Genomic DNA, 10,564 nt, shown 5'->3' with positions numbered 1-10,564 from the left:
CGAAAAAAACAAAATGTTCTGCCATTGAAACGACTGGAGATAACAGGAATGATTCATACCTCATTTTAAGGTGAACCCCCCCCCCCCCCCACCTTGGGGCAGAGAGGCACCTGTTTATATATTTTATTATTATAATTTGTTGAACAGAGGTGGTGGGTGGACGTGGAGGAGGCCTCTTTCATCTGTGAAGATAAAGGATCTGCATCTTGGACAATAAGGAGTGGATGAATGGCCGAAGGTCAGTGAGATCCCCCGAGTGTGGCTTGAAAAGGAGGGTGTCCGGGAGGTAAGGAATTCCTATCTTCTCGAAAGGAAGGGGATGGGGTGGAGGAGGGAGGCTGCCTTGCATGTTTTCACTTGTAGACGTTTGCTGCAGAATTTGTGACAGCTTATTCCTCTGGCTGGTTGGGATCTTGCTTTTGCCCCCTTCCCTCCCCACCTCTCCATCCCCTGTCTGGATGTCATGGGACGTGGGGTGGGTGATGTCTGTCTGCTGCTCAAAATTGGGGGCTACTTTCCTTTTGGGTTCATACAGCCCCTTCGCCCACGCCAGCAGAGCAAATCCCACTTACCTGTGTGTTTGGCCCACGTGTCTCCTATCCATGAACCTGCCCAAGTGTTTGAGGCAAGTACAGTGGCAACCCTTAAAACACATGGGCAGGTATGTGACTGCTGAAAGTTTAGAAGGATGTGGGCCAAATGTCAGTGTCATTTGGTCATCCATCACTGACATTAAGGACAGTATGGTAGCATAGCGTTAGCGCAACTCTTCACAGTACTGGTGACCTGGGTTCAATTCCCGCTGCTGCCTGTAAGGAGTTTGTACGTTCTCTCCATGACTGCGTGGGTTTCCACCTGCTGCTCTGGTTTCCTCCCACGGTCCAAAGACTGTTAATTAGCCATTGTAAATTGTCCCATGATTAAGCTAGGTTAAAATCAGGGATAGCCCCGCTGGTGGTGTAATGGTATCAGCGCTGGACTTTGGGGTGGAAGGTCCCGAGTTCGAATCCAGCCGGCTTCCGTGCATGCTTTCCATCCATGCTGGGTTGGGCGCCGAGCTAGCAACTCAACATCATAAAGAAGAAATTGCCTGCTACAGAAACGTCAACAGCAAAAAGCTGATGGCCTATGCTCTCTCGTGAGTCAAAGGGCAATTTCATTCATTCAATATCAAGGATGGGCTTACCTAAATAAATAACAAATCTTGGTCAGCCACTTCCTTGTTTCATATGCCAACCACCCTCTGTGAAGTTACCCCTCAGTTCCTTTTTAAACTTCCCCCTCTTCTCAACTTAAACCTTTTGTCCTCTACTTTAAAGTCCCTTTCCTTGGGGAAAAGATTGCATTCACCCTTTAGTCCTCTGGTGAACAAATTTCCCCCTCCTCTCATCCCTTCCTCTATTCCCCTTTCTGATCTTTCACTTCTCACCTGTATATTACACTCCCTGGGTCCCCTCCTTCCTCCATTTTTCCTATGGTCCACTCTCCTCTCCTAACAGATTCTTCTCCATCCCTTTACCTTTCCTATCCACATGGCTTCAATTATCACCTTCCAGCTAGCCTCTTTCTCCTTCCCCTCACCTCTTTATTCTGGAATCTTCCCCCTTCCTTCTCAGTTCTGGAGAAGGGTCTTGGCCCAAAATATCTACTGTTTACTCTTTTCCATAGATGCTGCTTGACCTGCTGAGTTCCTCCAGCATTTTGTGGGTAACCCTCTGTGTGAAGTTGCCCCTTAGGTCCCTCTTAAAACTTTCCTCCTCTTCTTGCCTTTGCCCTCTAAAATCCTTCCTTGAGGAAAAGACTTTTGGGGAAAATCAAGACCCTCATGATTTTATACACCTTTGTAAGGTCACCCAAACTGCAAGGAATAAAATCCTAGTCTGCATAACCTGTTTGTAACTCAGGCCCTTGAATACTGGAGGCATTCTTGCAAGTCTTCTTGCACTCAGCTTCGTGTCTTTACTATTCCTTCGTTATGTACCGTATCGTATGATGTGGGCAGTCATGGTCTTTTGATGATCATGATTTTCTTGGCAACTTTTTCTACAGAAGTGGTTTGCCATTGCCTTCTGGGCAGTTTCTACAAGACCCCAGCCATTGTCAATATTCTTCAAGAGATTGCCTGCCAGGCTTCAGTGGTTGCAGAACCAGGACTTGTGATATGCATCAGCTGCTCATATGACCATCCACCACCTGCTCCACGTGACTCTCATTGGGGTGGGAGGGAGTTAAGCAGGTGCTACACCTTGTCCAAGGGTAACCTGCAAGTTAGCAGACAGAATGAGTGCCTTGCACCTCCACCCCTCCACCCAGTCTTTTCTATAGCGTTACTTTTTCTAGCAGCTCATTCCACAGATCCACCATCTTCTGTGTTTAAAAAGTTCCCCCTCAAGTCCACTTTAAGATCTTTGCCCACTCATCTTACACCCATGTCCTGTGCTTTCTCCCAGACATAGCTTTGTCAATTTATGAGTTGGGGTGGGTAGGGTGTGATCATTTTGGGAACAAAGTCCATGAGGAAGTATATAAGTTAGGGAATAGCCTTTGTGCAGGCATGGGGAGGGGTTTGTGCAGGTTGGGTTAGACTTGGCATTGACCGTAGCCAGGAGGTTTTATTAGCCCAGACACTTCCCTCTCCCCACGGCCTGCATCCCTCCCTTCTCCTACCTCAGGAGTCCACTAACTCACTTACCCATCCATCTACCCAATCTACAGAAACCCCTGGGTGACAGACCCCAATTTCCTGTCATCTAAAATCTTGAACACTTACAAGGTCTGAGCGTTTTCCAGTTTGTAATTTATATTCATAGGAGGGTTATGGGCTTGCAGCTTGACAAGGTGGTGTTGAGCCGCCTTCTTGAACTGCTATACTCCTTGAGGTGTGGGTTACACCCACAGTGCTGTCGGGGTGGGGGGGAGTTCCAGGGCTTTGACCGTGCGATGATGAAGGAAGGATGATGTCAGGACGGTGTGTGGCTTGGAGGACAACTTCTAGATGTTGGTGTTCGCCATTACCTTTGCTGTCCTCTCGTTCCTCCTGGTCAAGGTGGGTTTGGAAAGTGTTGTCTAAGGAGTCTTGGTGAGTTGCTGTGGTACATTCTGTAGATGTTTCACACCACTGCTACTGTGTGCAGTGGTGGAGTGAGAGATTGGTTGTAGATGGGGTGCCTGTTGAGTGAGGTGCTCTGTCCTAGATGGTCTTAAGCTTCTTGTGCGTTGTTGAAGCCGGTGATGGAGTGAGCAACCGTGGATGTGTTTGTCCATCAATCCATCCACGTAGTATAGCAGTTAGGGTGTCACTATTACAGCTCAGGGTGTTCCAGAGCTCAAAGTTCAATTATGGTACTGTTTATAGAGTCATAAAGTCATAGAAAAGTACAGCACAGAAATAGGCTGCTCTGCCCATCTGGTCAGAGCCGAACCATTTCAACTGCCTACTGCCATCGACCTGCACCGGGACCATGGCCCTCCATACCTATGTACCTACCAAAACTTTTCTTAAACATTGAAATCGAGCTCACCACTTGCGCTGGCAGCTCATTCCTCACTCTCACCACCCTCTGAGAGAAGTTTCCCCTTAAATATTTCACCTTTTACCCTTAACCCATGACCTCTGTAATGCCACTCAACGTCAGTGGAAAAAGCCTGCTTGGACTTACCCTTATAATTCGCTTCTATCAAATCTCCCCTCAATCTTCAAGCAATGAAGTCCTAACCGATTCATTCTTTCCTTATAATCCAGATTCTCTAGTCCCGGCAACGTTTCCTGTAAATTTTCTCTGTATTCTTTCAAACTTACTTACATCTCTCCTGTAGGTTGGTGACCAAAACTGCACACAATACTCCAAATTAGGCCTCACCAGCATCTCATACAACTTTGACATAACATTCCATCACCCTTACTCAGTACTTGGATTTGTGATGGCCAACATGCCCAAAACTTTATAATCCTATCTACCTGTGCTGCCACTTTCAATGAATTCCCAGTTCCTTTTGTTCTACCATACTTCTCAGTGCTCTACCATTCTCCGACCCTGTTTGATCTACAGAATTACATTCCTTGCACTTGGCTGCATTAAATTCCATCTGCCATTTTTTTGCCCATTTTTCAAGCTGGTCCAGATCCTGCTGCAAGCTCTGATAGTCTTTCTCACTGTCCGCTGTCATCCGCAACTTTGCTGATCCACGTTCTCCTCTATATTTATTGATTATAGATGACAAACAGCAATGGACCCAGCAGCAATCCCTGCAACACTCCACAAGTCACAAACCTCCAGTCAGAGGGGCAACTATCTACTACCCACTCTCTGGCGTCTCCTACAAAGCCAACATCTAATCCAATTTACTACCTCATCTTCAATGCCAAGTAGCTGAACCTTCTTGGCCAACCTCCCATGCAGGACCTTGTCAAATGCCTTGCTAAAGTCCATGTAAGCAACATCCACTGCTTTGGCCTCATCAACTTTCCTAGTAACTTTCTCAAAAAACTATAAGATTGGTTAGACATGAGCTGCCATGCTGACTATCCCTAAACAATCCCTGTTTATTCAAATACTCATTTATCCAGTCCCTTAGAATACTGTCCAGTAACTTTCCCACTGATGTCAAGGTCACCAGCCTATAATTTCCTGGTTTATTCTTAGAGCCTTTCTTAAACAGCGGAACAACATTAGCTATCCTCCAATCCTGTAGTACCTCACCTGTCACTAAGGATCTAAATATTTCAGCTAGGGCCCCGGAAATTTTTGCACTTGCCTTCCGCGGGGACCGAGGGAACACCTTGTCAAGCCCTTGGGATTTATCTCTCCTAATTTGCCTCAAGACAGTAAACATCTCCTCTGTAATCTGTTTAGGTTTCATGACTTCACTGTACTTGTCCGCACTTCTGTGTCTGTCTCCTGAGTAAATGTAGAGGGGAAAAATCCATGTAAGGTCTTCCCCATCTCTTTTACCTCCATGCATAGGTGACCATTCTGATCTTCCAGAGGACCCTTACAAACCTTTTGCTGTTAACATATCTTTGGAATCCTTTAAGATTCTCCTTCACCTTGTCTGCTAGGGCAACATCATGCCTTCATTTAGCTCCCCTGAATTTTTTTCTTAAATGTTCCCTCTTGTATTTCTTACACTCCACAAGTACCTCATTTGTTCCTACCTGCCTATACCTGCTGTGTACCTCTTTTTATTTTTTTTAACCAGGGCCTCAATGTCTCTTGAAAGCCAAGGTTCCCCACACCTATATTCTTTACCTTTTATTCTGATAGGCACAGACAAGTTCTGTACTCTCAAAATGTAATTTTTGAAGGCCTCCCACTTGCCAAGTACACCTTTGCCAGAAAACAGCCTGTCCCAATCCACATTTGCCAGATCCTTTCTGATACTATCAAAAATCGAATTTAGAATCTCAACCCTTTTTCCATAATTACCTTGAAACTAATGGCATTATGATCACTAGATGTAAAGTGTTTCCCTACATAAACTTCTGTCACCTACACTTCACCTTCCCTAAAAGGAGATCAAGTAGTATTGCACACTTCCAAGTTGGGACTTCTTTGTATTGAGTAAGGATACTTTCCTAAACACATTTGACAAACTCAATCACAACAAGTCCTTTTACAGTAAGGGGGTTTCAGTCAATATGTGGAAAGTTAAAATCACCTACTATAAACTGCCTGTTTCTCGCAATGGTCTGCGATCTCTCTACAAATTTGTTCCTCTAAATCCCACGGAGTGTTGGGTAGTTTATAATATAGCCCCATTAACATGGTCATACATTTCTTATTTCTCAGTTACACCCATAAAGCCTTACTAGATGAGTTCTGCAGTCTATCCTGAACGACCGCTGCTGTGACATTCTGTAAGAAGTCTCTGTATGTCCTCCCCATTGAATGTGTGAGTTTTCTGTGGGTGCTCCAGTTCCCTCCCACAGTCCAAAGACGAACCGAGTAAGATGATTGGTTGTTATAAATTGTTCAGTGATTAGGCTAGAATTAATTGGGGTTATGGGGCTGCTGGTGCAGTGTAACTCGAAGAGACAGAAAGACCTACTCCACACTGTATCGCTAAACAAATAAAACCAGGTTGCTGTGTTCTGGATGCCGTCGAGTTTATTTGTTATTTTTGAAGCTACACTCACCCAGGTAAATGGAGAGTGTGCCATCACACTACTGACAAGCCTTGTAGATGGTGGACAGGCTTTGACAAGTTAGGGGGCTGAGCTTTTTGCTTTAGGATCCCTCTCCTCCAACCTGCTGCTGAAACTTCATTGGCACTCCAGTTCAGTTTCTACCCAGTGGCAAGCCCCACCAGCTGGCCTAGGAAGAAGGTAGAAAGCCCTTTTCCAACCAAAGACCCACCACAAGGGAATGGCAACAGCAGAGCCATTGTGCTTGGTCTCCTCTCATTTACTCATCCCAATTCATCACCCCGTCTGCCTTTTTGTGTCATTTTGTCATGTTTCTGCAGGAATCATTTTCTTAAGCCCATCACCCCTCCTGGGACATAGATCACTGACAGCAGCTTAGAGTCCTCTATTCTGTGGTAGTCTTTCAATTTTTCTCGGGTGGAGCCCATCTTCTTTGTGTATCCTTTCCTCTATATTCTTGATGAGGTCTGTTGCCATTTCTATAGCTCTGGGTTTTTACAAGATGCATTGCTCGCCCTGTGCCCAACCCTCCTCTGGCATACGGGCTTGGGACTGTCCATAGAGGAGTTACAGGGCCCATAATCATAGTCTAACACTGTGGAAGTAGGCCCTTTGGCCCATCTCTCAACCAAGATCTTTACCTAATTTTGTCCCCTTTGCCTACATTTGACCCATATCCCTCTAAAGCAGGGGCTCCTAACCTGAGGTCCACGCATGGTAGGAGTCCATGGCATTTGGGAACCCCTGCTCTAAACCTTTCCTCTTATTGTACATCTTGTGGCAGCTCGTTGTATATAAAAGTTCAAAGTAAATTTTATTATCAAAGTACATGTATGTCACTATATACAACTGAGATTCATTTTCTTGTGGGCATCCTCAACAAATCTATGAAATAGTAACTATAACAGAATCAGTGAAAGACTGCACAACTAGGATGTTCAACCAGAGTGCAGACGACAACAAACTGCAAATGAAAAAAATAGAATAAACAAAAATATAAATAAATAAGCAATAAATATTGAGAACATGAGATGAGGAGTCCTTGAAAGTGAGTCCATAGGTTGTGAGAACAGTTCAGTAATGGGGCAAGTGAAGTTGTCCCTTCTGGTTCAAGAGCCTGACTGCAATGCAGTAATAACTGTTCCTGAACCCAGCGATGTGACTTCTGAGGCTCCTGTACCACCTTCCTGATGGCAACTGTAAGAAGAGAGCATGTCCTGGGTGGTGGGAGTTCCTGATGATGGATGCTGCTTTCCTGTGACAATGCTTCGTGTAGATGTGCTTAATGGTGGGGAGGGCTTTACTCATGATGGACTGGGTCATACCTGCTACTTTTGGCCATTCATAGGCATTGGTGTTTCTCACTGCTACTCTCTGCTGCACATCTATAGGAGGTTGTCATAGTTTTGGATGCCATGCCAAATCACCGCAAACTCCTAAGGAAGTAGAGGTGCTGTCGTGCTTTCTTCATAATTGTGCTTGAATGCTGGGCTCAGGACAGGTCCTCTGATCACTCTCTCTGTAAAGAAGTTGCCCCTCGGGTTCCTTTCAAATCTCTCCCCTCTCAACTTAAATCTGTGCCCTCAAGTTCTTGATTCCTGTACCATGGGGAAAAGACTGTTCATTGTTTCTGTGCCATCCAGACAATTCATTACATACAGAAGTCCAATGAGATAGTAAAAAGGAAAATAGGATGCAGAATAGAGTGTGCATTGCAGACAAACAAATAGAGTGCAGCGGCCACAATGAGTTAGGTTGGGAGATCGGGAGTCCATATTTTTCACCAGAATCTGATAACAGTGGCATAGGTACCTGGTGCTATGTGCCCTCAAGCTTCTGTCTTTTGTGCCTGATGGAAGAAGGATGAAGAGAGCATGATTGGTGTGGGAGGGGTCTTTCATTATGTCAAGTTCAAAGGAAATTTATTATCAAAGTCACCATATTTATATGTCACCATATACAATCCTGAGATTCATTTCCCTATGGGTATACTCAGCAAATCTGTGGAATAGTAATTATAACAGCATCAGTGAAAGCTCAACAAGAGTGCAGAAGACAACAAACTGTAAGTGCAAACATAAATAAATAACTAGAACATGAGATAACAAGATAAAAAGTCCCAAAAGTGATATCATTAGTTGTAGAAACATCTCGTTGGATGGGCAAGTGAGTGTAGTTGACGGGTAATAACTGTTCTTAAACCTGGTGGTGTGAGTCTAAAGGCTCTTGTACCTTCTACCTGATGGCAGCAGCGAGAAGAGAACATGGCCTGGGTGGTGGGGATCTCTGATGGATGATGTCAACTGCTTTCCCGTGGCAGAGGGAAGTGTAGACGGAGGCAGTGGAAGGGGAGCTGGTGTCCATGATAGATTGGGCTATCTCCCCAACTCTCTGCCCTCTGTAATCATGAGCTGAGTAGCCGCTACATGGTATCCATGATTTATCTAGCTAGAATGTTGTCTATGACGCATCTGTTAAACAAAATGGTGAGGGTTATTAGATCCTTGCCAATTTTCCTTAGCTTTCTGTGCAAGTAGTCATTGTAGTACTTTCTTGGTCATTTCATCACTATGGGTTCTTATTTACAGCCTGTTACACTGCTACTATTTAGGGCAGCAATGAAGGTCCTCATCTTTGATGGTGTTCAGGGCTTTCTTCATCACGTCAGTAGCTTTCTCTCAGTTTTAACTACTGTCAGTCTTGCAAGTCCTGGGTGAAGATTCAAGAATACCATCACACTCGGATATAGAAAGATTCTTCATTGCTGTTTATGTAGAATTTTGTTTTACCAGTCAGGGTTGTTAACCATGAGCAGAACCCCCGAACCTGGAGGATCAGTGGACTTGGCCTGGCTTTGCCCTTTAACCTGCTTGTCATAGATGTTTGTCTGTTTTCTACCAAGAGCCAAAGCATAAAGCCCTGACTCCAGCTTACATAGCTTTCTGGGTCATTGAGGCACACAAGCCCCCAAACCACAACAAGGTTGTAGTCCTCTTGGAGGATACCCAAGGTTAGACCACCACAAATTATTGGAGAGATTTATATCCAGGACGTGTGCGACTGGTGAATTTTGGGTCCCCCTTCTTGATACCAACAATGCCCAGAAACTGCCCACCTAACCCACAGGTGACACAAGTTTTTTTTTGTATGTAGATGCCCAAGTAATGTGGGCATTGATGGTATACAGGAGAGTAGAAGACCCACACCAAGAACGTTATTACCCTTAACCATTAGGGTCTTGAACCAGAATCAGAGTGGGGTTTAATATGTGTAACCCTCTCACTGGGCCCGTATATAAACCTGGCTCATTAGTTAACTCTTCTAACAGCCATGTGACTCAGTGGTGAGAAGGCCATCTTTCATAAGCAGTACACGTCAAGTGTCAGCTTGATTTGGGGTTCAACCAAACGGGAAAGTTGGGATGTTCCAATTAAGGGACATCAATTATAGAGAATGCTGTATAAATACTTCTCCATGCTAAGTTACCTTTTACCAGGAAATTAACAGATCATACACCGGCATAAAAGGAAAGAAAAGTAAAAGGACCCATTAGAGTTAAACCAATGTGCACAGAAACGTTGGAGCTCATTTCTGGAGTAGATGGGTATATCACATTACTTGTGCACTAAACCCACATTCTGCGTGAAGGACAGCAGCCACAGTTGGAACCTCCCTCAAAAACCATCTCGAACGAACTGGCTCTCTCAGGAGTATTGCCCTTCCTCCTTGAAACCGTTTATCTGCACAAAGCACTTCTTACAGCGAGGTCTCTTCTTCAAATGGCATTCGGTGGCATCTTCCCTGTGCCCCGCTGAGCAGCTCCTGCTGAAAGACCCCAGATCAGACTAATGTCCTTCAGAAATCTGATCCTGCCCAGCTATCCTGAGCCTTCCATTGGGCAGAAAGTTACAGTTGGCTGACACGACTTTCCTAAGTTGGACATCATGGCTCCTTATCTTTAGCTGAAGCCAAAATATTATTACTAACAGGACACACTGCTTTTGCAGAAACTGCTAAAAATAAAAATACCTCACAGCATAAGCAGTATAAATCTTAACCAGGGCATTTCATATATGTAAGAAAAAGTTTGCGAACCCTTACCTGGTTTTCTGCATTAATTACTCATAAAATGTGGTCTGATCTTCATTGAAATCATAATAATAAACAACCATCATCTGCCTAAACTAATAACACAGAAACAATTATACTTCTTATGTCTTAATTGAACACATTTAATCATTCACAGTACAGGCTGAAAAAAGTATGTTAATAACTTGTAACATCTTATTTAGCAACAGTACCTCTACCAAATGTTTTTTGTAACTGCTGATCAGATTTGCACAACAGCAAGGAGGAATTTTAACCCATTTCTCCATACAAAACTTTCAGTTCATCACTTTTTCTGGGATATCTTGCATG

The 10,564-nt window shown here is 44.3% G+C and overlaps 1 protein-coding gene across 3 annotated transcripts in view; it reads left to right on the top strand.

Annotated features, from left to right (window-relative positions):
- Window positions 1–2: 2 nt before the first annotated feature.
- LOC140729224 (neuronal tyrosine-phosphorylated phosphoinositide-3-kinase adapter 1-like) overlaps window positions 3–10,564 on the top strand; it is a 59,520-nt gene continuing 48,958 nt past the window's right edge. For 2 of the 3 annotated variants that reach the window (XR_012099290.1, XM_073048745.1), the window contains exon 1: window positions 3–286. The gene's annotated coding sequence lies outside the window, so the exon portion shown is untranslated. The remainder of the gene's footprint in view (window positions 287–10,564) is intronic. The other variant, XR_012099291.1, reaches the window with a different exon arrangement.

This window comes from Hemitrygon akajei, chromosome 6 (assembly GCF_048418815.1).
Source record: "Hemitrygon akajei chromosome 6, sHemAka1.3, whole genome shotgun sequence".
NCBI lineage: Eukaryota > Metazoa > Chordata > Chondrichthyes > Myliobatiformes > Dasyatidae > Hemitrygon > Hemitrygon akajei.
The sequence above is the reverse complement of the archived record's forward strand: the minus strand, read 5'-3'. Positions and strand labels throughout refer to the sequence as shown.